Below are 27,537 nucleotides of genomic sequence, written 5' to 3'. Positions count from 1 at the left end.
CTGGAGAGCAGCAGCTTCTGGCTGAGAGCCGAGCTCCGAAGGCAGAGCCACCATCAGTAGCAGCGCAGAAGTAAAGAAGGCCTGGTATGGTATTGCTACCCTTACTTCTGCACTGCTGCCTGCAGAGCTGGGCGCCTAGCCAACAGTCGCCACTCTCTGGCTGCGGAGCTCTGAAGGCAGTGCAGAAGTAAGGGTGGAAATACTGCAACCCCGTTAAAATAACCTTAAGACCCCCTGCAACTCCTTTTGAGCAGGACCCCCAATTTGAGAAACGCTGGTCTCCCCTGTGAAATTTGTATAATGCAGAGTAGAAGCACACAAAAGACCAGATTTCATGGAGGGAGAGAAGATTTCATGGTCTGTGGTGCGTTTTTCATGGCTGTGAATTTGGTAGGGCCCTACTCATTATATAGCTGGGGAACAGATTCAATCCCTAGAGCTGAGGAATGTTGGCCAGTCAGCAGCCGTCCCACCTCGACTGGCTAATGGATGCCAGAGACTCTAAGGAGAGGGGGAAGAGCTACTTTCTATCTGTTAGCAAATGTCTCCTTCACTCCTGGGGCTTTCTCCTTTCCCTGCTGGCCCCATCACATTCCCCCACCTCTGATAATGGAAAATGGAATTTAATATCCTCATTAGCCCCATTTTACAGATGGGAGAACTGAAGGAAAGATACTTGCCCGAGTTAACATGGTAAATTTGAGGTAGAGCTGGGAATTGAAGCCATTTTTTCTATGTTCAAACCAGAGCCTTAACTACAAGATTATCCTTGTTGTCTAGGTAGGAAAAGTCTCTAGGTGGTTACATTTCAGATAGAGCTGTGTGAATAGTAGATTTTTTGGTTTGCAGGCAATTCCAAAAAAAAACCAAAAACATTTTTTGGGTCAAACTGCAAACATGTATTATATTTTTGGTGAAATGCAAAGTTTGAAAAAATTGTTTGACCTGAAACTAAACATTTCATTTTGATTTCAAGCATTTTTTAATTTTAAATTATTTTTAATAAAATTGAGGGAAATTTCTAAATGAAAAGTTATTTCAAACTGAAAAATCCAAATGTTTCATTTTGACATTTTTGGATTTTTTTTCCCAACATGAACAATTTGACAAAATGTTTTGGTTTTGCTGAACCTGCCTTTTTCATCAAAAATGGTTTTCACTGAATATTTTTCTACCAGCAGTAGCTTCAGAATCAAAGCCCCTTTCTCAGCAATACATGCCTCTAGTTCCCCCCAGTTCAGTACTAGGGACTGTAAATATAAATATCTCAAGTGATCTTACACCGATGGGATGAAGTTAGGGCAACAGGCAGCTACTTTCTTAAGTAGCCAGGAACCAGGACCATTATGGCTAATAAACAGAGCAAAGACTTAACCATAGATCTCTAGTGATTTTTATTTTATATATTTTTCTTTTCAACAGAAATCAAAATGTTTTGAGCATCATGAATTCACACTGCCTTCTAGAGCTTATGTGACTTGAGAGCTAAAGAACACAGCCCTGCAAGTTATAGTACATATAACTGTGGTAAGTTCAACATCAGCCTGTTTTTAAAGAAAAAATATTAAATGAAATGAAGTAATATTTATACCAATTACTCCCAATGTTTTGCCATTTGAAAATGAAAATGTCCCATCCTAAGCAAGAAGTGAAATTGCTACTTTTGGGGTGTTTTACACAGGGAGAATAAGGTTATTTATCTGAATGAAAAATAATCTGATCTTTCAAAGCCAGATTGAGTGTTAAAAGTTGCTACATTTAAGATTGTACAATCTCTGAAAGATTTTTCTGCGCTGAGTAGCTTTCTTGGGGGATCTTTGACTCAGGGCTTGTCTACACATAGAATGCTGCAGCAGTGCACTTGCAGCACTTAGGGCTTGTCTTCACTACGGAGCTAAATCGGCACTGCTCCAATTGATGTAGCTGCGTCAGTTTAGCAGGTTTAGTGAAGACGTGCTCAATTGATGGGGGAGTGCTCTCCCATCAGTTTCTGTACTCCACCTCAATCAGAGGCAGAAGCAAGGTCGGCAGGAAAGCGTCTCCCATTGACATAGCATAGTGTGGACGCTGTGGTACCTAGCTCTAAGCTATTGGGGCGGGGGAGGGATAGCTCAGTGGTTTTAGTATTAGCCTGCTAGACCCAGGGTTGTGAGTTCAATTCTTGAGGGGGCTATTTAGGGATCTGGGACAAAAATCTGTCTGGGGGTTGGACTAGATGACCTCCTGAGGTCCCTTCCAAAGCTGGTATTCTATGATCTATTTCAACTTGAGTTACACTACTAATGTAACTTAAATTGTGTAGCTTAGATCAAACAGTAGTGTAGATATGGCCTTATGTCAGTAGAACTGTGTTGCTCAGGGGTATGGAAAATCCCTTATGCAAACAGAGCTATGTTGATAGGAGGGCTTTCTCCTGTCGACAGAGCTACTGCTGCTTCTTGGGGAGGTAGTCTTCCCCAAGAGTTGGTAGCTATGTTGACCGGCTAAGCCCTTCAGTAAGCATAGCGCTGTCTACATGGGGGGTTAGGTCAGTATAACTACGTTGCTCAGAGGTGTAGATTTTTCACACACCTGGGCAACATAGTTATACTGACATAAGTTGGTGATGTAGACCAAGCCACAGCCTAATGTAAGCTTCAGCCTTGAGGAAACTGCTGGGTTTTATTCTTGTTGATTCTGATTACTCTTATTGATTTAGTTGTTGTCCTCCAGAAATTGCTTCAGATGCAAACACTCACCTTATGGAGGTAGATTAACTGTCTGACCTTTAAACACTGCATGAAAATCAACTCACCTCTCTTAAATGCAGAAATGTCACCCTGGCAGTAAAAGGACTGGTTAATGTGTTTGGAAGAAAACTGAAGTTTTTCATGGGATATTGTTGCTACAGCCCCACTCTATATTCTGCAGCTTGCCTTGTGGCAGATTGTTTCATTATCTAGTAGTGTCATTAATCTTTTTTATTAGCACCTTAAAAATAAACAAACAATGATTTTGTTGCATTTGACACAAGTAGTGCATTTTAATTTTGTAGGCTTGTATTATTGACTTACAAAAAAAAACCCCAACAACAATTCAGACTGAAATACTGCCCTCAGTTCCTTACAAATATGAAAACACTATTCAGATATGTAGAACTATAACAGCATCTGTTATGCATATTAAATGATGTGTGCTATTTTTGTGTCTTCCACATGGAGCTTAGCATTAACTAGGAAAGTTATTACTAATTAATTTTGAGAAATAATAGCGTGTCAGTCATTTTGCATTCATACAGACCGTGAGTCAGTGCTACATGCATTACCCAAAGCATCTCTGTTTAGAAATTGTCTTAATATTGTTTTAAGTTATATGGTCACCTTAATTTAAAGAATATTATATTGAAAAGTGAAGGTCTATCTTCATGAATTATTCGTTGTTTATAATGAATCAAAAGCAACTTTTGCCCTTTCTTTATCTATATGCCTTTATCAAAAGTAATAATAATAATGGTGATGATAAACAATGCACATATCCAAGAGTACAACTATTTTGTCTTAGCTATAAATCACCTCCTTAAGAGTAAACCCACACTGACACAGGGGGGAGGGATAGCTCAGTGGTTTGAGAATGGGCCTGCTAAACCTAGTGTTGTGAGCTCAATTCTTGAGGGGGCCATTTAAGGATCCAAGGCAAAATCAGTACTTGATCCTGATAGTGAGGGCAGGGGGCTGGACTCAGCAATCTTTTGGGGTCCCTTCCAGCTCTATGAGATAGATATATTATGAAAATAGCAAAATCATTACCAAAGTTTCCCCAACTGCGTGTAAGTCTAGAACATAGGAACAGGGAGAAAATGACAACATTGCCACAATTTTCTGTTTGCATAACAAATATTTCAAATATATAGCTTGTGATCATATTATGCAGACAAGGGGAGAAGCAATTAGCTCTTCTAATGATGCCACCACATAAGCACTCACCTGCAAAATAATTTTGTGTCCTGGATATATAACATAGAGACCCAGATAGATACTGTTTTATTGAAAAAAAAAATCTGCATATGGAAAAGGCTGGTAAAACAGGATAGTCTTCAGAAAAGCTAGGAATTGTAAAGTATGAATACATTCTTCTTCTGAAGAAATGTTCTGTGTAAGCTCGAAAACTTGTTGTGTGTGTGTGTGTGTGTGTGTGTGTGTGTGTAGACAAATAAAATGTGTTACTATGCTTATTCAGGGAAAAATATGGACCTAGATCTAATTATAATCATTCTGCGTTTTATTTTAAGATTTCTTAATATGGATCAGTCCTTCCAGAACCCTTCCACATCCATTCTGTCACTCAGTTGTAACATGACTATAAATCAAATAATACCACCATAGATGAACATAATTTGAATGTTTTCTATGCATTTAGCACTGGTTTGTGTTAAATTCCTCCAAACAGCTAGATTTCTTAAAATAAACATTTAGAATTGGCACATAGTACATTTGAATGTATAACAGTGAATTTATTTTAAACTGGCTTTCTCTCACCACTAAATTATGATTACTATGGAAAAGAGATTCTGGACACTAGATTTCTATGGGAGCTCAGGGCAACAGCTTCCTATTTTCTTCATCTTCCTTGGATTTCATCCAAAAACAATTCTGTTTAATCTGCCTGCTGCTGCTCTGGAAGTGACATCTGTTCAAATTTACACTCTTTATCATGGCTGACATGTTGTTTGTGTGTATGTTTACCCCAAGCCCTAGTTCCAACTGCCTCTTGCAGATAATTTGTGATTACTTCCCTCAGTCCATCATAGGTTGCTAGGCATTGCATCTCTGCATATGGAGTTTTGCTATTATTTCTTATTTTTTCCTAACTCTACCTGGAATTATGTTTAGAGAAAAAGAGAGAAGTCTAAATGCAACATGTGTGACTTCAAGAGTGCTCACTGGAGGTGAGAGGGAGCTGAGAGAATATGTGTAATATTCTTACTTAATATCCATAAGTACTACCAGAGGTAACCAGGTAACTTCACTCCTTGGTACCTCTTGATACCTAATACAGTGTGGGCTCCATTATTTGTGAAACATTTAGGTTGTCCTTTGTAAAAACAGACAAATACACGAAAACAAAAAAAAAACCCTTAGTACTGTAATTTTTTATGTAGAGATAGGCTTAAGACAAAAATCTTAATTTAAATTTTGAGTTACTCGACCTGAATCCACATGAGATTTTTGTGGCTTATGGTTCATATTTGTTTATATACGTAGATGTGAACACACACACACACACACACTTACTGACCATCCCACTCATTAAAAAATCATGAATCAAATCTCAAAAAATCAAGAGATTGGCTTGGCAAGCATAAGATTTCTTTTAAAATAATGAATATGGGTTTCCTTTTTCTTTACTTTCTGGTTTCTAAGCCTTTGGGGGTATATTCTAGTTGCATTTTCAGTCTTTTCTCTGCTACCATGGGGGGCTAGAAACTCTATTTTTGAGATTCTTACATAATCACTTGACTCTAGGGGCGGGGACTTTAAAAAGAACACTAAATATCTTGGGACTCGTAATAGACTCATACGTGCTGCAACACTGTATATATTAAGATTGACATCTCTGTAGTACATACAACTTGTGGGGAGGGATTACTAAATAAAATATATGCCTGAACAGTGATACTAAAAACAGTGTCTGAAATTATAGAATTCCACACCATTCGTAGATTTAGATGCAACACTCAGAATAATTGCGATGTTTGTTCCCAAAAATGAATATGCAAGTAAGACAGAGAGAGAAAATATGCACTGACATTCACTATGAAATGCCATAAGGAAGATAAATTATTGAAGCAAGTAAAAGAAGTACTCAAATCTACTAGTTAACACTCTTTTGGATTATTAGAGAATGCAAAATAAAGCTAGGCAGTAACATGAGAACCAGATTTTATTTGGAACTCAGTTACTACTGTGACATGCCTGGTATGAGTGTAGATTAAAAGGAATCAAACTATTGTACTTAAATGGTCCCAACTGACACAGTATTTGAACAGTCACAATCTTTAACTTCCAAGTCCGAGGCCAGCACCCTAACCCAGTGGTTCTCAAAATTTTGTGCTGGTGACCCCTTTCACATAGCAAGCCTCTGAGTGTGACCCCTCTCCTACATTTAAAACACTTTTTAATGTATTTTAACACCATTATAAATGCTGGAGACAAAGCAGGGTTTGGGGTGGATGCTGACAGATTGCGACTCCCCATGTAGTAACCTCGTGACCCCCTGAGGGGTCCCAACCCCCAGTTTGAGAACCCCTGACCTAACCACTGGACAATCTTTTGTCTCAAATTCATTTGTGCGTTACTGACCTGAGCTACGAGGAACTGAAACACAATGAAGAATCTACTTTGGTGTAGGGGTAAAATATTTAATTGGTAGTGAAAAGACAGGCAGATCTATCTGTACCAGCTGTAATATCCTGGACAAGCCTTATGGAATTAAGATAAACTTCCTTGATTTAAATTTAAACTTACTGAATTAGGTTTAACACCTTTGGGATCCATTGTATTGAAAATGCAATTCTGTATGTGTTATTGAAGAATTGTATGTAATTCCTGTAGGAGGAGGGGAATGCTAATGTTGTTCCTTTGGTTATCAGCCCTTTGAGGCCAACCTCTGTAGAGGTTTACTGGATTCTCAGGGACTGACAGACAAAGGTTTTTTTATATAAGCAGTCTGGTTTTAAACAAGACTTCTTCCTGAGCCAGCAAACAGACAGGGCCCCTGGTCCATGGAGGTACCTAATCCTTAGGGACAGGTTTGAAGGACTGCACCTATGGAGGCCCATAAGACTGTGTGCTTGTTCTGAGCTAAAGCTGTGATGAACTTGAAACCACAAGGAATCTCCTTGGGTGAGGCACTGGCACCTGCCAGAGCCTCATCAGGGTTGCGGTGATCGCTGGTAAACATATTAGCCTGTGTGTAGGTTCTTTTATTGTTTTAATATGTTTTCTCTAATGCTTTTCATTCTAAGAATAAGACAGGCTTGCTTAGAAAGAACTGAGTGGGAGTTTATAACTGTGGGCAATCCCACTGTTAACCATATCTGAATAGAAAACAAGCAGGTGTATTAGGACAGCCTGTCTCTGCTGGCAATAACACAGTAAAGGCAGGGAACTGTGCAGCTTTGAAATACCCTAGTCAGAAGAGAGTGAGACGCAGGTCACCTTGGAAGAAAGGCAACAGCTGGGGAGTTAGAAACCTAAGAGTGGGTGCTATTACTGGACCACTGAGGGGAAATACAAAGGCAGTTAGTTGCCCTGTACTGTGAAAGTGGCATTGTTACAGGGGACCTTGGATTAATGCAGTCAGCGTTCAACACCTCTGTGAATCTAAAATGCATTTAATTGTCAAATTACAGCACCTCCTATTGCAGCACAGCTCAGTACATAAATAAATAAATAAATAAAGCTGACCAGAGAAATAGCAAAAGCTGATTCTAGTCCAGTGGCTGACCAGCGTCCCCCATCCCCAACCCACACATGCACATTCGCGCTCTAACCCCACAAACATGTCTTTATTGGTATCATCCCCTGCCTCTGTAATATCTGCCTACTGGTTGACTAGGTAGTAAATCCAAGCGGACACACCTTTGAGCCAATATATCCACAGCTGTATGATCCATCTGTAGAATATCCCTTATGTCAATTGGTTGACAAAAGATAAGTTGAAAGGAGGAAATATTAAATACCATGAAATAATGAACAATGCAGTTAAAAATGATTTTCCCCTCTCACCCTTACTATCTTGTCCCATCTCCCCAGTTTCTGTGCTATTGTTATTCCAACAATCGCAGTGATGCTGAAGGTTGCTGCTACGACAACATTTGGTGCAACAGTAACATATGAAGTCATTATTTTTTTAATGATATCATGGATGCCAAATAGTTTAGTGTTCTGTTAGGGTCCCACATTAGTCATATTGTCTAATTTCGCCACATGTATATTGAGAGTAGCCAGAACAGATAAGGTATTACAAAGCCTTTGCCAGTATAATTACTTGACAAATAAATTTCTTATGGTATATGTTAATACCTCCTGAAAATAAGTAGGCTAATGGAAAAGGAAGCTGCATTACAATGGGCTAAAACTGAATTACATGTGGAGAGAGAGAGAGTGCATAATGTTGCATACTTGTTTTCTATCTCTGTAAGTTCTCACAGTGTGACCATCACTATAGTATTTGAGCACCTCTGAAGAAATTATAACCAAAATCATAATGGGCCTTATTTTCCCTCTTTGCTTCGTTTAGTATGAGCTCTAGAGCTTCAGGCCTGTTGCTGAGAAAGCTGTGTCTCTCACTCTCACAAGCTTCACCCTTCAGTTTCTTGAGTTCCTCCCTCCTGTCTGAGGTTACCTGGACCAGTTCCATAGAGAGCCCTGATGAGGAACTCGGAGACCTTGAATTTCTATGACGTTTCACATGCAGTGAGCAGAGACCTGGATAAGGAGTTCTCAGTGGATGATGTTAAATGTAGCAAGCATAAAAAACTTCAGGCATGCATGGGCAAGCACTGGATGCAATATCCAAGTAATCAGAGAGCTATCAGGTCGTACATAAGAAAACAGATTACCAAATTAAATTAAAACAAAAATTAACGCATTTTATGAAAAATGGTCCATATGTCATTTTACTGTCTTTCTCATTTAGCTGGTAGATATTACCTCTAATGTATTGTTCTTCCAGGTCTATGCCTGTTTTGACACTAGATAATACATTTGCATCCAAATTGCATAGAGAAACAACGCTTGTCTACTATTTGACCTAATATTTGCAGGGTGCTCTTTCTAATCTAAACTAAACTAAGAGAAAAACCTCCCCTCAGATTACAAAGCTGTGAGTATGTTGGTAAGAATCATTATCTGGCTGATATGTCCTGCTAAAAGGCTTTTAGATCCACCTACATTTGTAAGCCAGGAAAGTCTATTTAGCTACTTTCATGCACTTATTAGTACATCACAATCCAATGCTTGTATTAGACTTTCATGCACCAGAATACTAAAAATAGCATTAATCTCCTTGTTTTAATGAACAAACTATAAATGAAGGGATGGAGACATTGTCAGCCTAAAACCAAGTCACACTGTTGTCTGAAAACGTTTACTTGCTCGCATTAAGATTACCATAATACAGAAATTAGAGGGAAAACTTGGTTTTCTATTTTTTATTTGCTTAGTTTGTGTGTAAGTCAGTAAGTTTGCTCTTACACCTCTATTGTAAGTTAGGTCCCTATTCTTCAGCTACTTAGGCATGTTCTTAACTTTATGCATATGTGTGATCTCATTGAAGTCAGTGTAACATTGAGTATGTTAGCGCGTGTGTGTGTGTGTTGGAATGTTGGGAAAAAAATAGAAATCTCTGATTGTAAAAATAACTAAATTTAGCAGACACACACCCGGATAGGTTGAGTTACTTTTAACTCATTTTTAACTACCTTTAACTCATTTTTTAAACTGACTATATTTAAATTCAGTGTGTCCCTTTAAGGTAGAAACACCATCTTAAACTTAACTTGCAGTGCCTGGATATTGATTTTCATTTGCTACAATAGGTAAAAATCATTCAATATTTTGATCATTCCCTATTCTGCCAACCAAGGGAATGGGCCATGATGTTCAATTTTTAATTTTCTACACTATCTGTGTTAAGGGGACTGAGATCCGACCCTCTCAGTGCTCCCACTGTGTTAGTGATCATATTTTGTAAAGTCATTTTTGTCTTGGGAGTTTTTGACAAAACTGCCAGTGGGGGGCAACACATTGGTGAATGAATTTGAAATTGCTGCCAGATATTGTATGTGAAGCTAACAAGATAAGTTGAGTGTGGAGTTTTAGTTCTTTTCCCAAAAAGCCTGAGTTTTGTAGTTGAACAGTCTTTTATCATTATTACCACATAGGGTTTTTGTTTGTGAGTGTATGTGAATTGTTAATGTTAGTTTGAAAAAAATCATAAAAAGATTGATAGTTGTGAGAATTGTTAAGAAAAGTTATTTACACACTAGACCAAACAGCTGCTTCAGAGACATTTCCCAATATTATGTACATCTTTGGGGTCCTATTCAAAAGTTTTCTTTTTTAAAATTTAATTTATGGGGGTTTTTTAGTGCTCATAAAAACAAGGACTCAGCACTAGCTTTAGCCAGAATAGCAACAGTGCCTGTTTTTATCTTTGTATTAATCCATCTATGCAATCTGTGTTTTTATACTCTGCTCATGATCGTGGTATCTAGATGACTCCTACATCCCTGTGAGCTCTGTCAAATCTCAGTTAACTAACACCAAGATATTCAAGTTTCTCAGTCCTGCACGCTAACAAAGAACACTTTCCATTATATCTGTCAAATGCTCAGCAGGGGATGGATGTAAATTCCTTACAGGAGCATGGTACAGGATATAATGAATTGCTGATATTTACACATCCCTGCTAGTTAAGGGACCCTATGACATGAAAATAGAACATGAAGAAGGCGGGGGATGTGGGGGCAACAATGGCCCCCTTCCCGTCTGCAGTATTAAACTACTTAATAAGTAAGTACTGTACATCAGCATAGATGTCAGGTTCCTGACATGCCATAAAACTGGATGGAAGTTTTGAAAAACAAAAACATTTGTGCATTATGGAAGCAATAAACAATCAACCACATTCAACTAAGGCTGCTGAAGGTTTATGCTGTTATAAACCCAGGAACAGGGCTTGGTTCTCTTTTGGTTGGCAAATTTATTCCCTATTCAAAGAAGCATTTCAGCTATGTATAGACAGGTACATACCAAGTAATTCAAGCTCACTTTTGTTTACCATGCCTACAGGGGCAAATGCAGCCTAAAGAGCAGCATTGGTTTCTATGGCCAGAGACAGCTGAAGAAAAGCTCTGATTTAGCACATCCTTCCAGTAGTGCTCCTATGAAATTAAACCAATAGCAGCAGTAATGCCACCTGATCGTCCCTTTTGCAGAAGCAAGGGGGCAGGTTGCTGAAGGCAGTGAATATTCTGGTAGATTAGCCTTTCAATATTATGTCCTCACTTAAAAAAAAAAAAAAAACCCAAAAAAACCTTAAAAGGATACTCATTAAAGGTTCACTGTTCTCCTGCTGGTGCTTAGAAGGATCTTTGAGGCAGGACCAAATGCTCACTCCCTCTTATTTCTTTCTGTACCGCACCCACCTGCTGCTGTTTCACTTGCAGCTTTGCTGCTGCTGTTACTGGTAAACACTTCCTTGCAAGGCCCTAGGGGAGAATGTGAACATGAGCTCCCGACCACAGCAGTGGATGGGAGTGATGTCATTATACTAGTGCCTGAGTCAGGAAATCCAATTAACCATCAAGAAAAGAAAAAGGAACTGACAAATGCAGAAAGTTAACAAAACAAAAAGATAAATATCTTCTGTAATACATTTATTTTCTGCTCTACTAAACTTACTTCTTACTTACCTTAAAGCAGTGCTGGGCAACTTACAGCCCACCGGCTGCATGTGGCTCATCAGGGTAATCCACTGGCGGGCCATGTCATAAACAGATAGCTAAGGTTTAATGTCTCTTTCACCTATAAAGAGTTAACAAACAGTGACCTGCAAACACCTGACCAGAGGACCAATCAGAAGACAAGCTACTTTCAAATCTCTTGGGGAGGGAAGCCTTTGTTTGTGGGTTTTGGGTTTGGCTTTGTTCTCTCTCTGAGTCCTGGACGGGGCTAGAGGTGTAACCAGGTTTCTGCCAATCTCCCTTCTACAGTCTCTTATGTGTTCAGAATTGTAAGTAGAAAAGGCAGTCATAGGCTTTTAAAATTGTTTTCTTTTTCATTTGCATATGTGTACTTGCTGGAAGTAGCTTAAATTGTGTTTCTGCTAGAGAAAGTTTCTTTCTATTGTTTATAAGTTGAAAGACCATGTAACTTTTTACCATCTAAAGTGCAGAGATAAACCTGTTACTTTTTTCTTTCTTTTTTTTATTAAAAGCTTTGCTTTAAGACTTGTTTGAGTGTTTTCTCCTAGTTAAGGCTCAAAGAAGTTTGAGTCTGTATTGCCTGAGGGAGGGAATGGTAAAGTTCCTCTTTGTGTTAGATTCACGGAGTTGAATCAGGTGATCTCCTAGTGTTCCCAGGGCAGGAAGGAGGGAGGGGGAAGGAAATGGTTTATTTCTCCTTGTTTTAAGAACCCAAGGGATCTGGGTTCTTGGAGTCCCCAGGGAAGGTTGGGGAGGTCAGAGTGCCCCAAAACACTATATTTTTGGGTGGTGGCAGTGCTATCAGATCTAAGCTGGTAATTAAGCTTAGGGAATTTCATGCTAATACCCATATTTTGGATGCTAAGGTCCAGAATTGGGAATTATATTATGACAGGTCACCAGACAGTTTGTTTACATTTGCACAGCCACTCGCATCTCCCAGTGGCCATGGTTCGCTGTTCCCGGCCAATGGAAGCTGCAGGAACCAGCGGCTAGCACATGTCTGCAGCCCATGCCGCTTCCCGCAGCTCCCATTGTCTGGGAACGGTGAACTGCGGCCACTGGGAGCTGCCTTAAAATGTTACTGGCAACATTAGTAGGTGCACAATTTTCAGATGGAAATATGTTTATCAAATTGATGGAGTTCCTGTAACCATATCTCAGTTAACTGAAGTGCATAGATCATCTTGTTCACTTCCCCCCAGTTGAAATAACTTTTAACCAACCCCCCATCCTCCTAACAAACCAATCCAACAACAACAAAACTACCTTTTTATTTCAAAAGTCATAGATGGTTTCTCTTTTCAGGGAAGGGAAGGAGTGTTTAGATATTTTATTTCATGTTTCATCCTAAATTAAATTCTCTTGGCCATATTATGAGTCTTTGAACTGGGGAGTATACTGGATAAAGATTGACTGAGCAAGGGAGGAGAAGGACACAGTATAAAAAAATGTTAAACCTAAAAAGAAGTGTATATATCACCTTGAATGCTCTGCTTATCTATTGCTTCCCTTTTTCCTATTTGTTGTCCTTTGTATGAGTGAGGCCCACATCATTAGATTCTTTTTAAAAAACTTGGCTATTTAGCGCAGGTCTTTAGGGCATGCATCTTGCTATGACAGGTGAATTGTTATCCTACTTATGTAGTTAGAATAGATTTGCTTCAGCAATTCTCAGTTTCAGAATCCAACTTCATTTGGATAGGAGATATCATGAGTAGTTTAATTTAAGATTTATCTTGTTGAAGTGCAGAAATAGAATTTCACCAAATTTTTCTGTGCTCCTAACTGGAATTTCTGTGGCCTAAACTCAACACTGATGTTGGATCTAACAGTTTTAAGGGGGCAGATGGTCTAGGCTGAAAAGGAGTGACTTTGATTCCTCATATAAATGCAGATTAGTTAGCCCCTCGATTTGTTAACTAATTATCATCTCAGGCTCAAAAGATATTCCATCATTTAGATCAATTTACTGATTTGTAATAAACACATCCTATGTGGAGCCACTAGACAGAAGCATGTCTACAGTGGTCACCACTATAAAGTCAACATTTATCTGCACATGCCACCTTGTGGTATCTGAGCTATCACTGTGTCTCCCTCTGCTGAATATGGAAAATACCTGTAGTATATTATTTATGCCCCAGTATTAGCTCTATTTAGGATGATATTCTGTGCACATTTCAGTGAGGTGGAACTCTGGACCTAGATCTACGTTTGCCAGCTAAAGCACAGGGCACATCAAACCAAGAAACACGCACAACATAATTCTCTGTGTGCTGCATATGTATGTACATGCACCATGGAGAAGAATCACAGTCTTTTTTCTCTTTTGTTATTCTCTGAAAGTAGCTATACTCTGGCTGACTATCAAAGTACTGGCAAACTTGCATTTAAATCTGAACCCTGGACAATCTCATAAATGAGATTAATTCAAACATCTTTTCCAGCCCTCATGAGGCAGTTTGTAAATCCCTGTTATTTCCGTTCTATTTATTTAAACAGAAAACGTAAGTATGAACATATCTCTGAATCTTGTATACTAACTTCAGGTAAACAGATTTGTTTCTTTTAAAATATGTATTATATTGAGGATAATTGTGGTTTATACCACCATGAGTTTCTCATTTTTATTTTGGAGACCATGCTGCTTATTTCCTATATGTAAAGGGTATCATATTTTGGCATCTATCACAAAGTACAATAAAAACCAGCAGATGCTATTTCTCGAAAAAATTGAGCCCAATAAGTTTTATGTCACAGGCTCCTAGTTTAGTACCTTTTCAGTGACCATGTAATGAATGTAAACTATCTTTGGAAAGATACTATTATTATCCTCATTGTTTCTACTGTTTTTCTGTTTTAGACTGTATTTAGCCTTTGAAGATTAAAGGTAGTCTCTTTCATCTTTCTGTCATATCTTTCTAAGCAAAGGAGAAATTGGAGCAGACAACTTTAATAACTTTACATACAGTGAGGAAACTAGGCACAGGAAGAATATAAAAAAAGCAATCTGAAATTCAGTACCTTAAGTGCCTGGAGCTTGAAAATGACGAAGGTGTTATAGCTTAATAATATCTTTTCGGAATCACATTTTGGGCTGAAAAAAAGGGAAGGAAATGCAACTCATGATTTGTGGTTCCGTATATTGCTGTTTGGAGGATAATCTGTTACTTGTTCATTATGACATATACCCTGCACAGAAGTGAAAGCAGGTTTAAATTAGCATTTGCAGATTATTTAGCACTTAATTTATGGTAGAGGAGAACAGTAATTAAAAGCAGTTTTTTCTGCTACTAAAGTGTTGCTGGAATATTCTGCGCAGTTTCCTGCTCCTCAGTTATGAGTATTAAAAAAATACCTCTGTTTAAATAAAAATTTAGATTCATTTCAGTTCAGATATATATTCACTGAAAGATATTACCATCTAATGGATGTTTGATTATCTTGGTTCTGTTATTGTCTTGCCCATGTGACGAAAGGGTCCTTTTGACACTAATAGTCATCTATGCTAGCAGTCTCAGCAGAGTAAAGGTTTTGGGTGAGTGGCCCTGGAGAATGAACTAGTTCAGGCGTCATCAACCTTTCAGAAGTGCCATGCTGAGTCTTCATTTATTCACCCTAATTTAAGGTTTCGCGTGCCAGTAATACATTTTAATGTTTTTAGAAGGTCTCTTTCTAGAAGTCTATAATAGATAACTAAACTATTATTGTATGTAAAGTAAATAAGGTTTTTAAAATGTTTAAGAAGTTTCATTTAAAATTAAATTAAAATGCAGAGCCCCCCAGACCGGTGCAGTGTGAGTGCCACTGAAAATCAGCTCGCATGCTGCCTTCGCCACGCGTGCCATAGTTTGCCTATCCCTGAACTAGTTGCTCTTCTAGAGTTGGTTGATCCAGACAGGATTGAGTTTTACTGGCAAGATTTTGCAGGAAAATTTACAGTGCTGCTACCTGTGCATTACTTGCTCTGTAAATAAGGAACTTCACCCTCTAGGGCTCTCAATAACAAGAACTACTTGTAATAATTAAAGTTTGGCAAGCAACTTCAATAAACAGTTTATTTGGTGTATTTACCTGTTTTTTCCTGTTCATGAATGGACTATGATTTTTATGAAATTGTTCACTATTCAGGATTGTTAGATGAATGTTTTATGGAACAAATGTTAGTGTTTAGATTGCTCATGCACTGTTTGTGGCATGTCTCTCATTGAATATTCTATGCTGTAGTTGGATATTCTAACTGTGAGATTTATCACTTATGTCACATGAACCCAGATTTGTAAATAAAGCAACTATAGGTATGCTACATATGCAAACTTGGTGTCTCGTGCAAAATTTACACACACTTTTGCTCACAGAAGCCTGTGTATGGGCCTTTGTGCTGTTTCTGTTCCTCTGTAGAACGACCTAACCTTTACAATCTACCTCTGTGTCCAACCAAAATAAAATTTGGTTTTTGTGTACATGGATCTTTTCTGCAAGCTTGAAATTTACTATCTACAAAGTTAATATAAATAAAAATTCACAACAAATATTTGGTGAAAAACAATAAAAATGCAGACGCATGTGGAGTGAAATTAAAATAATCTGTTTCTAAAATGTTCATGAACATTTTTTCTGACTATTTCTAGAGCTTTAATAGTAATGACAAAAAATATTATTATTGAGGAAGCCAACAAAAGTCAATGAAGAGTATCACTGTTTGCTTCTGCTAGCCTGCTTGTTATTACTACTATTGCAAAATTAACCAGCTTTTCCTGAAACTTAAAATATAGACTTTTTAATTTCACTTCTTAATAGAATTTAGTACTTATTATTAATATCAATACTGTCATTTATACATACAAGGATTTCAAAGCACTTCAGTGATACATAGGTAGGATCGCAAAAAGAACAGGAGTACTTGTGGCACCTTAGAGACTAACAAATTTATTTGAGCGTAAGCTTTTGTGGGCTACAGCCCACTTCACTGGATGCATAGAATGGAACATATAGTGAGGAGATATATATACAGGTAGAATTGATTACATTCATCTCACCTTTAGCTTCAAAACCTAGGTGCAAAGAGATTAGGGGTTAGTCAGACGAGTCAGTGGCAAATAACTGAGAATAGAACCTAAACCTAAACTTTCTGCTTAGTCCTTTGCTGCTATCTAAGCACTAGGAGGTAATGCTATCTCCTATTATTAGATAATCCTGTTGCTCCAGCACAAGACTAGAGGTCCTAGCTCTGCAACAACTTGTTTTCTGATCTTGGGTGAGTCATTTATAGGCACTTTTGGTGATCAGTAACTTACTGTTATTATTCATGTTTATTATAGTAATGTCTGTGGACCAACAAGAATGGGCCCCATTGTTCTAGACACGGTGCAAACACAGAGTAGTAAACAGGCCCCAAAGAGTTTATAATCTGAACAGATGAGAGATAGACAGGATGAGGGAAGGAGCAGAACACACAAACAGCGTGAACAATAGGATGGCAGCAAACAGCATGTAGTTACACAATTTTTTAAGTGGATTTAGTTAGGCAGGTATAACATTATTAAGCAAGTCTTTAATCACTCTGTGCCTCAGTGATGGGGATAATACCTATCTACTTCAGAGGGATTTTATTTTAATATTTAATTAATATTGGTAAAACACCTTGAAATTCTTAGGTACACAGCACAATATAAATGCAGAATATAATTCTTTTTTAATTTAAAACAAGCTAATGGAATATTTTTAGACTTTTTTTTTTGGTCTCACAGGTAAATACAATTCAGACAGGGATTAATTACACATTTTAAAGAATCAGCATAGTTTATTTTTCAGTTTATAGTTTATTTTTCAGACTTGTTCGGATTTATAAAGTAGGTTAAATATACATTTAAACATTTCATTGTAAATCTCAATGTACTGAGCTATGAAAATAACTGAGAAACAGAACTGCAAAGTTTGTTTTGTGATGGGTTTCAGAATCTGAAGTCTCCAGGCTGCTTCATAGGGGTTAGCACTAGTCCACCAGGCCCTACAAACTTAAATTCAGTGGATACAAATCTCTGGGTTCTCATCCTCCTTATTCTTTTCTTTCTCCCATGAGAGGGTGACCCTACATCCCATTTTGGCTGGGACAGTCCCTTTTTTAGACCCTGTCCTGGCCATCCCAACTTTTTTGACAAAACTGGGCATTTGTCCAATTTTGTCAAAAAAAGTAGGGTGGGACCCCTAGCAGGGCACAGAGGAACATGCCAGGGAGGGAGTGGGGAGTGGCAATGCCAGCCCTGGAGAGAAGGCTAGGGAGAGTGGACTGGGCTGGCCAGCCCCATGTGTAGGTAGGAGAGGGGGACTTCAGGCAGCCCTTCACGTGGGCATGTGGCAGGGGTTCGGAACACCAGCCCTGTGCATGAGTGGGGAAGGGTCTGTGGAGGAGAGAGGGGAGTTGCAGGAGGGCGGCAGGGGGTTCAGACCAACCCCATGTGGGGGGTTTAGGGGAGTTGTGGCTGGATGGCAGGGGGGCTTGGGCTGGCCCTAGGTGCTAGTGGGGAGTGGGACCTCAGACTGGCCCCACGTGGGCGGAAGGCAGGGAGAGCTCGAGCAGCCCCGTGCATGGAGGAATGGTGGTGGGAGTGCGGGGGGAAGGGGGAGAAGCAGTGAGGCTTGGGCTGGCCCCATGCGGGGGTGTCCCTATGACCCATAAGAGCCTGCTGTATTCACTCAGAAGGAATAAATGGGCCAGAAGTGTTAACACACCCCAGGTCACTGTCTAACATTGAACAGTGTTAAACTAGGTCAGCCTGCTTAGCACCATGGCAGACACACCATTGAAAGTCTTTATTTTTTTTCATTAAAGACACAGAAAAGAAGAACAAACAGTTAACACATCTGAAATGATAAGTATTAAGTAAGGCTTTTATTTTAACAACATTTCTTGTCCCCTTTCCCTTTAGCTGGAAGAGTTTTAGCAGGAACCTCCCCTCCCTTTGTGTGACAGTCTCTTAGCCAGTACTAAAGATGGCAACTACTGTCCTTTGGGGAAAAGAGAAGAAGGTAGCTGAGATGGGCTCGAGCTGCTGCTGTTGTAGCTGTTAAAGCGCAATCCTGTTTTGTCTCCAGTGGTGTTTGGGATTCAGCTGGAGCTGGTAGAGGTGGCAATGTTATCTGGGTCCTATTCTTTCACCTGGTCTGGTAGGACACCTCTCAGGATTAGGATGATGAAGGCTCGAGGTCCTGGGAGATGATGGGAGGGTGGGGGCTAGGGTGACCAGATGTCCCAATTTTATAGGGACAGTTGTGATTTTGGGGGCTTTATCTTATGCAGGCACTTATTACCCCTCACCTCCAGTGCCAATTTTTCACACTTGCTGTCTGGTCATCCTAGTGAGGGCAGCCATGATGGTGAAACTTACTTCAGTAGCTTTCGTTTGTTTATTTAATATTTTTTTTCTCTAAAGTCTCTCTTTTTTTTTTTTTTCAAAAAGAACCCAGTAAGGGAATGGTGAGTGGAATAGCCCATCCCCTCACTATGTTGTCCACCAGTTTAGCCTAATATTTGACACACCAGTTTTGGTTCATTAATTTCTGGTTCCACCGCTTCTCTTTTTACCAAGCATGATTTTAATATGGTTATATCAATAAGTCTTTTTGTTTAGACTATTTCAATTTTTCCTCTCTTCCTTTCTTAACTTTCCCATTAACTTTTGTTAATTATCGGTTATTGTGACATTTTATGAACTTTTACATACCTCTTATAGTTGAGCTTATAATTGGGGTAAATTGTAGGCCAAATTATTACAACAAGCCCCACCATCAAGAAAGTTAAAGTTAGGTGGCTGAGTTCCCATGGGTGTGTGTTGGATGCATTTCTGACTTCCAGAAAGACTCTCACCACAGAGTACAAGAGAGCACTATCAGAAGCCATTGTGTAAAAAGCACCTTGTACACTTGCAGTGCTATATAAATTATTACCATAGTCAATAACTTGGTGCTGGGACCCTGACCACAGGGTCAGGCATGGCTTCTTGAGGAAAGAGAAATGGCTGGTATTTAAGCTAGCCAAGCTCAAGCTGGCCACAAGTAGAATGTGTGAGGGGTGCTTGATGCAAGGATGCACAGTATTTAGATGGCTTCTTGTTTGGAATCCAGGACTGTTTGGAATCCTATCCTTCCCTCGAATCCTTGTACCCATGAGGTTTCAGCCATCATCTCTTCTGGCTTGCATTACATAGCCTATACTGCATAGAGGTAGAGTTTGGGCCTAGACATCTCTGTTCAATCTCATTTGAGCCTCAAAAAAAACCCTTTTGAGGCTGAAATTTCTTATTCTTATTTTCTACCCAGAATCTTCCTCTCTTTTCCAAAAGATTAATAATATACATTGTTTTTTCTGGATTTCAAGAGATAGGAGGAAAAGGAGTGGTTTTTACCTATGCAATTTTTCAGAGGCTTTTCTCTGTTGGCATGTAACAAATGGTTTGATTTAAAAACAGCAAGCCTGGCCTATCTGAGGTCTTGAATGAAAACACTTAGTGCTTTTACCATGTATGAAAAAAAAATAAAACAAATATATAAATTTCATCAATCTTGATTATCAAGTGGCTATTCATTTCGGAACTTATAGCACCTATTAACACCCTAAAGCAACTGTGGGAGTTGCAAAATATTTTCATGATGTTCTGAGTGAAATAGCAGTCATTTCAAGCCAATAGCCAAGCTACTTTTTATGTAAAAAAGTAAATAATTCCTTCTGGTCCCTGTTTCAGAAAGTGATCCTTCAAGGTGCTCAGGGCCCGGGAGTTCCATTGCAAGACCTCAGCACTTACCTCCTAACTTAGACAGCATTAAGAATTTGACCCAATGCTTCCTCTCTTCTCACACAACTAGTGCCCATTAAAGTCAATAGAGCTATATTCATGAGTACAGTAAACAGGATGTGATTCTTAAAGTACAAATTATGAGTCAGTTCAGAGCATGTCCTGCAAGTTTGTGAAGACTTCTAACTTTCACTGGTCCTATTGAGTCACTGAAGGCAATCAGCACATAACAGGATTGGGTACTACAAAAGGACTGCTCATAATACCACCTTGATAGTTTAACTAATCAACATCTTCATTTACATTTAAAGTTGATAGGTTTTTGGAATATGCATTTTGTTTTCATCCTTTGAAGCCTCCCCAGTCAGCACAGTATAGTCAGAATCCCAAACATTTCAACATAGGATGAAATAAATATAATCTTCATGCTTACATTCATTAGGCTGTTACAGCACTTAAATTCAATAATTTTAATTCAGAACACTTTTGGAATGATTTACTTGGACGTATGTTTTTCAGCTTACATTTTCTTGAAAAATCATATAATTTCTGAATATATATCAAATAACATCACTTTATGTGATTTTCCCAAGCACATATATCAAGGAAATACCCAATGTGGTAATATAAAATGTCATACTTCATTGTTCTGAAAGTTACATGCATAGTATATCATCAAATACAGGAATACAAAGTAAAGTGTATGGTTTATTTATGTAATTATTCAGAAAATACAGCATTTGGTTGCCAGGGCAATAAGAAAAAAGGATGTTGCCAAAAGAGGTCGGCAACTTACTTCATCAGGAGAATTGTTTTAATCTGGAGGCAACCATAATTTAAGAACTGGAAGCTTTAGACTCTTTATGTGAGTCTACTCATGCTCGCTAGCCAAGAATCTGACTGTTGAGAGGAGGTGAGCACTTGCAGTTCCCATTGATGACAATATCCAGTCTGATCTTGCAAGGCATTGAGTTCCTCCCAAAGGGTGCTGAATACCATCAAGTGCCTTCTGAACTAGTTGGGAGCAAGGAGCATTCTGCAATATTCTCAGTGCTCGGCAACTTTCTGGATCAAGCCTATATCTTTTTCCAGTATGCCTTGAGGATAAAATACTGCTTAGGTTTAGTAGAGCTTTCCTTCATCACATACTGATTTAAGATTTTCTCTCCAATTATGGAGGTACTGGATGCTGTGCTCCCATGTGTTAGACTCCTCCTTGGGGCTCAGCCACTGATGTCCAAGGCCTCGCAGCTGGCACTATTTCCTGCTCACAGCAGGTCTAACTTGTAAGAAATGGGAATCTTGGTTTTTTTCTTTCTCCTTTTTTCCCTTCATCTTCTGGATTTTTTAACCGAAGTACCTCTAATATGGTGTGTGCTTCTGTGTAAGACACTAGAGATGGCAAAGCTATGCATTACCCTGGTGACTGAATTCAGAACTCATACCTATTGAGACTCCCAAAACTAAGTGCATACAAGAGGAGAATGGGATTTTAGCTAAATTATTTTCAAGCCAGAGTTTCTAAGATTATATCTTATGGAAAACATTCATTTTTCCCTCCTCCTCTGCCTCCTATCACCTCTGTTTCCTCATCTATTTGTTTCATTCGCATATTATGTCTTTTTATCAACCTAGATTATGACCTATCTAGGGCAGGAACTGCCTCTTTACTCTATGTGGTGCCTGACACAATGGGGCTTTGTCCTTCCTTGCCCTGTCCTTGGCACTACAGTAATCAAAATAATAAATAACAAGAAGAGCCCACCTCCATCCATCATGTTAAGAAGATAATTTGTGATCGCTACTATGTCCATGTGTGAATTGAATGAAGTGTATCATACCAAGGTTGAGTCTTTACTGTTCACGTATTTCTACAGTTATGTCATCGCTATTTTCCTCCAGATGTGGTCCAAAAATGTCAGGTTAGAATTGAGTGGGATGCAGGATATGATCATTGGGATTCAGATAATAGAAAAAGAGAGAGCATAAATGGTCCAGGAAAATGACAGTTTGTATATAATTAGGTTGTATCGTGTATTTTATAACACGGCTGTACAAAGAAAATGAACCGTCAGAGATATTACTTTCATACGCGTATGGAAGCAAGTGAAAGGGAAAGAAATCTTGTGCCACATGAAAAGGGTTGGAATAAAATAGGGGAAAATGTGAAAAGCAGACTTTGAACAATAATTGTATCTAAACAGTATTATTATTAAATTGGATTACCTTATTTAATTTTATACCAAATTAGATGATTTTATTTCTATCTGAAATATATTAAAATATGGACTTTTTTAAAGTAACACTTAGCAAATCAATACAATAAAATTGAGCTACCCTTTATATTTTAACTTAAAGGTTTTAAATCTGAAAAAGCTCTAACAACATGTTGTGTGGCTTCAAAGGCTAATTAATATTTTCTTTGTGCTTATGACAGGTACCTTAATTGTTGGATCGGTGTCTGTGTTTTTTGGGCTTTCTCTCTGTTTCTGTGTACTGTTAGGTATTGAGCTAAATCTGATTAACTTCAGGTGTAGTCTCCAGATGCTCAGGTATTTTTTTGCTATGGTCTCAAATGTAATCAGTGCACATGAGTCTGTTGCATTGAACCCAGATATGTTGGCCACTGAGTTGTTCGTTTCGTGTATTGTCTGATGGGAAGTGCTATCTGTAGCTTTTGGTAGTATGATTTGATGACTTGCAACTCTGATTCTTTATAAGGTTTATCACATTGCCCCTTCAGGGCCTGATACAAACCCTACTTGAAGTCATTGTGTGTCTTTCCATTCTCTTCCAAGTGTTTTACTTAGACCCTCACAATATTACCAAATATTAGTCACTTAAAATGTTGTCTGTCTTTTTGACTTTTGCAATTGCAATTTTATTTTTTTAATCCTTCCTTCCTTCCCCCCGTCCTTCCCATTTTAAATGTATATATTTAATGTTACTTTATTAACCTTATTAATCTATCTGTAGATTGCAAGGGAGTTAATAATAGCTTTCAATATCTCCAATACAACCTTCTTTATAAGGCTTGGGAAGGCCTCAGCTGGAATACCGTGTCTAGTTCTGGGCACCACACTTTAAGAAAGATGTGGACAGACTGAAGAAAGTCCAGAGGAGAGCAACAAAAATTACTAAAGTTCTAGAAAACATGACTTATGAGGAAAGACTGAAAAAAAGTGGGGTTGCTTAGTCTGGAGGAGAGACGACAGAGGGAGGATAGTCTTCAAGTACATAAAAGGTTGTTGTAAATAGGAGGAGGATACATTGTTCTCCTTAACCATTGAGGACAGCACAAGAAGTAATGGGCTCAAGTTGCAGCAAGGGAGATTTAGGTTAGACATTAGGAAAAACTTCGTAACTGTAAGTGCAGTTAAGCAATTACCTAGGGAGGCTATAGAATCTCCATCATTGGAGGTTTTTAAGAACAGTTTAGACAAACAGCCTGTCAGGGATGGTCTAAATAATACTTAGTCCTGCCTGGACTAGATGACCTATCAAAGACTCTTCCATTCCTACATTTCTATTATTCCTACAGCCAGTTAGGCTCTATTTTGATATAGTCTTTTTTCATTCTGGAGTGGTTAATATCAGTTTATACATCTAGTTGTATTCATTAGAACCCACTGTGCCACATGCTTCCTGCTGCTGCATGACACATATTGGAGCAGTGTCACAGAAATACCAGCCAAAAGGTGGGCAGTGTAGAAAGAGAGGAGCCTACATGGTATTTTATATCCCCATTTGTCCATCTGTCAGCACTCTCTTCGTGGTGACAACATGTATATTTGATAATAAGCTCATGTAGTATAGTCATTATTCCCTTCCATGACTGCCTAGTCCAGACCAGGATTTAGGGAGCCCTTGTGAGATGACCCAACCCACTTGTGTTTTTTCCATCAGGAACCTAGAGAACTAGGGAGAATTATAATAGAGTCATAGTTGTCCCTCAGGTGCAAATATTTCTCTCTATATAAATTACAAATGAGTTCTGTCTTGTGTACTGTGAGATGGATTACAGCAAGTTTATGGTGTATGGCAGCTGGCTTAGACAAGAGTAGAGATACCCAAATGTTCAGATAAACTTTCAATAAATATCTGAAGTTTTGTGTGCTTATTTGATCCCTACCAAAAGTCCAAATGTTCTGAAGTTTGCACATCAGACATCCCTAGTTGTCGTAAAGTTTCACATACAGGGCCAATTACTGCTTTAAGATCCACAGGTATAAATCTAGGGAAATTTTATTGCATAAAGTGAAGTAACTCCTGATCTTGACTGGTGAATATGAGAACAGAATTTGCCCAAGTGTATTTCCTTTGGACAGTGCATCAGCTTTGTCCAGTTGAACAAGTGGTAAAGTATAGATCTGTTCTGAAAAGTGATATACATAAATGCCACCAGTTTACTCAAGATCTGCTTCTTGCATGTATTCAGAGTCATATCTGCTGACTGGAATGGCGTCAATAAGTTTTTGCTACTTAATTCCTTTCAGCACAGCATAACTAAAGGAGTAAGCTGAAGATTCTGTTCCATCTGGGGGCATCAACAGAATTGTTTATTAATTTCCAACCTATTATTCCACTACAACCCCTTTGAATAAAATGGAGTTACACAGGTGTAGCTGAGGGTATAAGTTGCCCTGTAGAACTAGTGATGATACAAGAACTGGAAAGAGCCCAGCTTAGTTAGCTGAATTCAGTCTGAGTTTGCAGTACTACCACTTTGTGGTGGGGGTGGAGGGAGAGAGTCTTATCTTATTCTAGAGCCTAAATTTAACTAACAAGATGCCCTCGTATCTAATAAGGTGCTGCTGACCCAAAGTCCTTCTCACAGCGTTGTTCAACCCAATGGCTGAGACACTCCTTTCATAAAACCAAGCCCCCTGGCAGCTTGTCTATCCAGCTGAAGGATGCCAGGGCATCTCTCTTTACCTCTAGATATATTAGACCAGTCCTTTGCTCTTCACCTGTAAACAGGTCCTCCTGCTGCTGCTGTTCAACTTTTCCTGTTAATTTCTTCTCCTGAAGTCTCTGCAATCTCTTCATTATCATTTGATTCAGTATGCAAAGAGACTTCCATTGTAAGATACACAATACGCAGTTATCAGCCATGGAGATGTCTCCTACCTCCTCTATGGTGGAACCTGTCTTAAAAGCGTGTCGCCTCCTCTGCCCAGACTCAACATAAAGTGCTTCCAGTCCCCTGCTTTAACATCAAAGCTTTGAAGAACATAATTTCTAATTTAAATACATATCTCCTTGCTTTTCACAAAGATTATGGTGACCCTGACCCTGAGGTAGGTTTTCAGTAGAGACCTTACATGACACTCTTTGGTGAACTAGTATATAAATCCCAGACTCAGAGGATCCCTGTAACCTTTATGTACCTTTGAATTCTCTGCTAGTTGCCATCAAGAGGTCTTTGGGTCACAGGAACCTCACAGAGCCTATGTTTTATAAATTCAGTTCAGCATAGAACCACTCTTTAAAATGGAGGGAAATGATCAAATTCTGTTCAAGCAAAAGTCCACTGAAATTAATGGAGATGCACCAGCTTGAATAACCACAATATGTTTATAAAAAGTAAAGGTATATCCCAATATTATTTTCTTCTTTTTGTATCTATTAAAGGTTAGAGCTAGTTGTTTGATGCTGGGTTGTAAAAAATGACTAGTTTTTACTTAACAAGTACTTACATGCGAAAACTGATATTTCTGCTTAATTTGATATACAGGAATTTAATAAAGGTTTCTTTTGCCAATGAGACAAGTTTTTTATGGTGAAAATAATGAAATCACATCCATGGATAAAATTATGAATTTGAGGTGAATTTTTCCCAGCAGGAAGTTCAAAACTTTGTCAAGAAAAACAACTGTTTTCCCCAATGAAATGAGTTTTCCATCTACAGAAACTGCCCTTTGTTATTGCGAAGGAAGGAGGGAAGAAAAGAAATTTTTTGTCTGGTTCTACAAAAATGTGGTTTTTAAAAAACATATTTGCTATACTCTGAATGAGAATTACTGTGCATACTTTTATTGCTGGATTAATTGGTGTGGTAAAAGAATAGCTTTTTTTTAAAGATAGAAGACTATATACCTATCATTTTGCTATTTTTACACCAGGAGTAAAAGCTATATGTACTTTCTTTCTACAAAAGGCTATGCTGGAAGACCAGCATCTAATTATTCCAATAACTAACTGAAAACATTTTGGATTGCTTGAGAAATCCAAATAGGGAAGGGGAAAATTGAGACTGAAATTTGCAAGATACCCACATTCTGCTTTACAGTCAAGTAATAAGTCACGTACAATTGTTCTGTTGCTACACAATTGTACAAGAAAAGGGCAAGAGATAAAATAAATTATCATTACAATTGCTGTTTATTCCATGTTATATTTCCCCCCACAACTAAAATGAGTTCAAAGTAGAATATCTTAGTAATGAGGTATGTTGGGGTAAAATGCACACATTTCTTCACACGAGGACATTTATGACCTACATTAACTTGAAAATGATTGGGTTCCATTATCATGAAAGTTCTTCCCATCTGTTTTCAAGCCTATCAAACAACTTTTCCAGTTCATTGTTTGTAAATATTGTGACACCGAATAGTGGAAAAAATGGTGATGAAATAATGTAGAACAATATGGAAAAGAAATGTTACAAGCAACTTGACACTGAAGTAGATCATAAAAGTTCCTGAGTGAGAATATCTGGTACTCCATTAACATGTTGCAATACCCAGTGTATATTTGAATAAAGTTGATACTACAAATGTCAGAGGTTTAGCAAATCTCATGTTACTTTAAAAAAGTTTCTATTTTATATGTTAGCTTTCCCAGATCATTTATTTCTGCGAAGTTCAGCTATTTTGGCATTAGCCTGGTCAGAAATAATTGGTTTCTTGTTTATTCAATAACATTTGTAATCCGTGATATGCTTGTCACTTGGATTCATAACAGAGGCAGAGAAGGCAAGAAAAGACATATGGCTACTGGACTGGAATTGTTATACTGCATCTTCTCTTCTGAGATATAGTCTGTGGCAGTGTGGATCTGGGAAAGAACATGGGTTTCAAATTGTGCAGAGGCTGAGGATTAGCAGGAGAATAACTGTTTGGCCTGTCCAAATGCCAAAACCTGGCTTCGTGCCTGTAATGGAGTGGAATATTTCAGAACTAATAGACCAGCACAGCACTAAGAATCTTTAATAACAACACCTCTGCCAGACAGATCCAGGAGTTGACTAGCTGCAGATCTGTGTGAATT

The 27,537-nt window shown here is 38.4% G+C and overlaps 1 protein-coding gene across 7 annotated transcripts in view; it reads left to right on the top strand.

Moving 5' to 3' along the window:
- TENM1 (teneurin transmembrane protein 1) overlaps positions 1-27,537 on the top strand; it is a 1,412,425-nt gene that overhangs the window by 307,269 nt on the left and 1,077,619 nt on the right. For all 7 annotated transcript variants that reach the window (XM_050964456.1, XM_050964455.1, XM_050964457.1 and 4 more), the window contains exon 3: positions 1,423-1,527. The gene's annotated coding sequence lies outside the window, so the exon portion shown is untranslated. The remainder of the gene's footprint in view (positions 1-1,422; positions 1,528-27,537) is intronic.

The sequence above is a fragment of the Gopherus flavomarginatus genome, chromosome 8, assembly GCF_025201925.1.
Source record: "Gopherus flavomarginatus isolate rGopFla2 chromosome 8, rGopFla2.mat.asm, whole genome shotgun sequence".
NCBI lineage: Eukaryota > Metazoa > Chordata > Testudines > Testudinidae > Gopherus > Gopherus flavomarginatus.
This window is presented reverse-complemented; position numbering and strand designations above follow the sequence as displayed.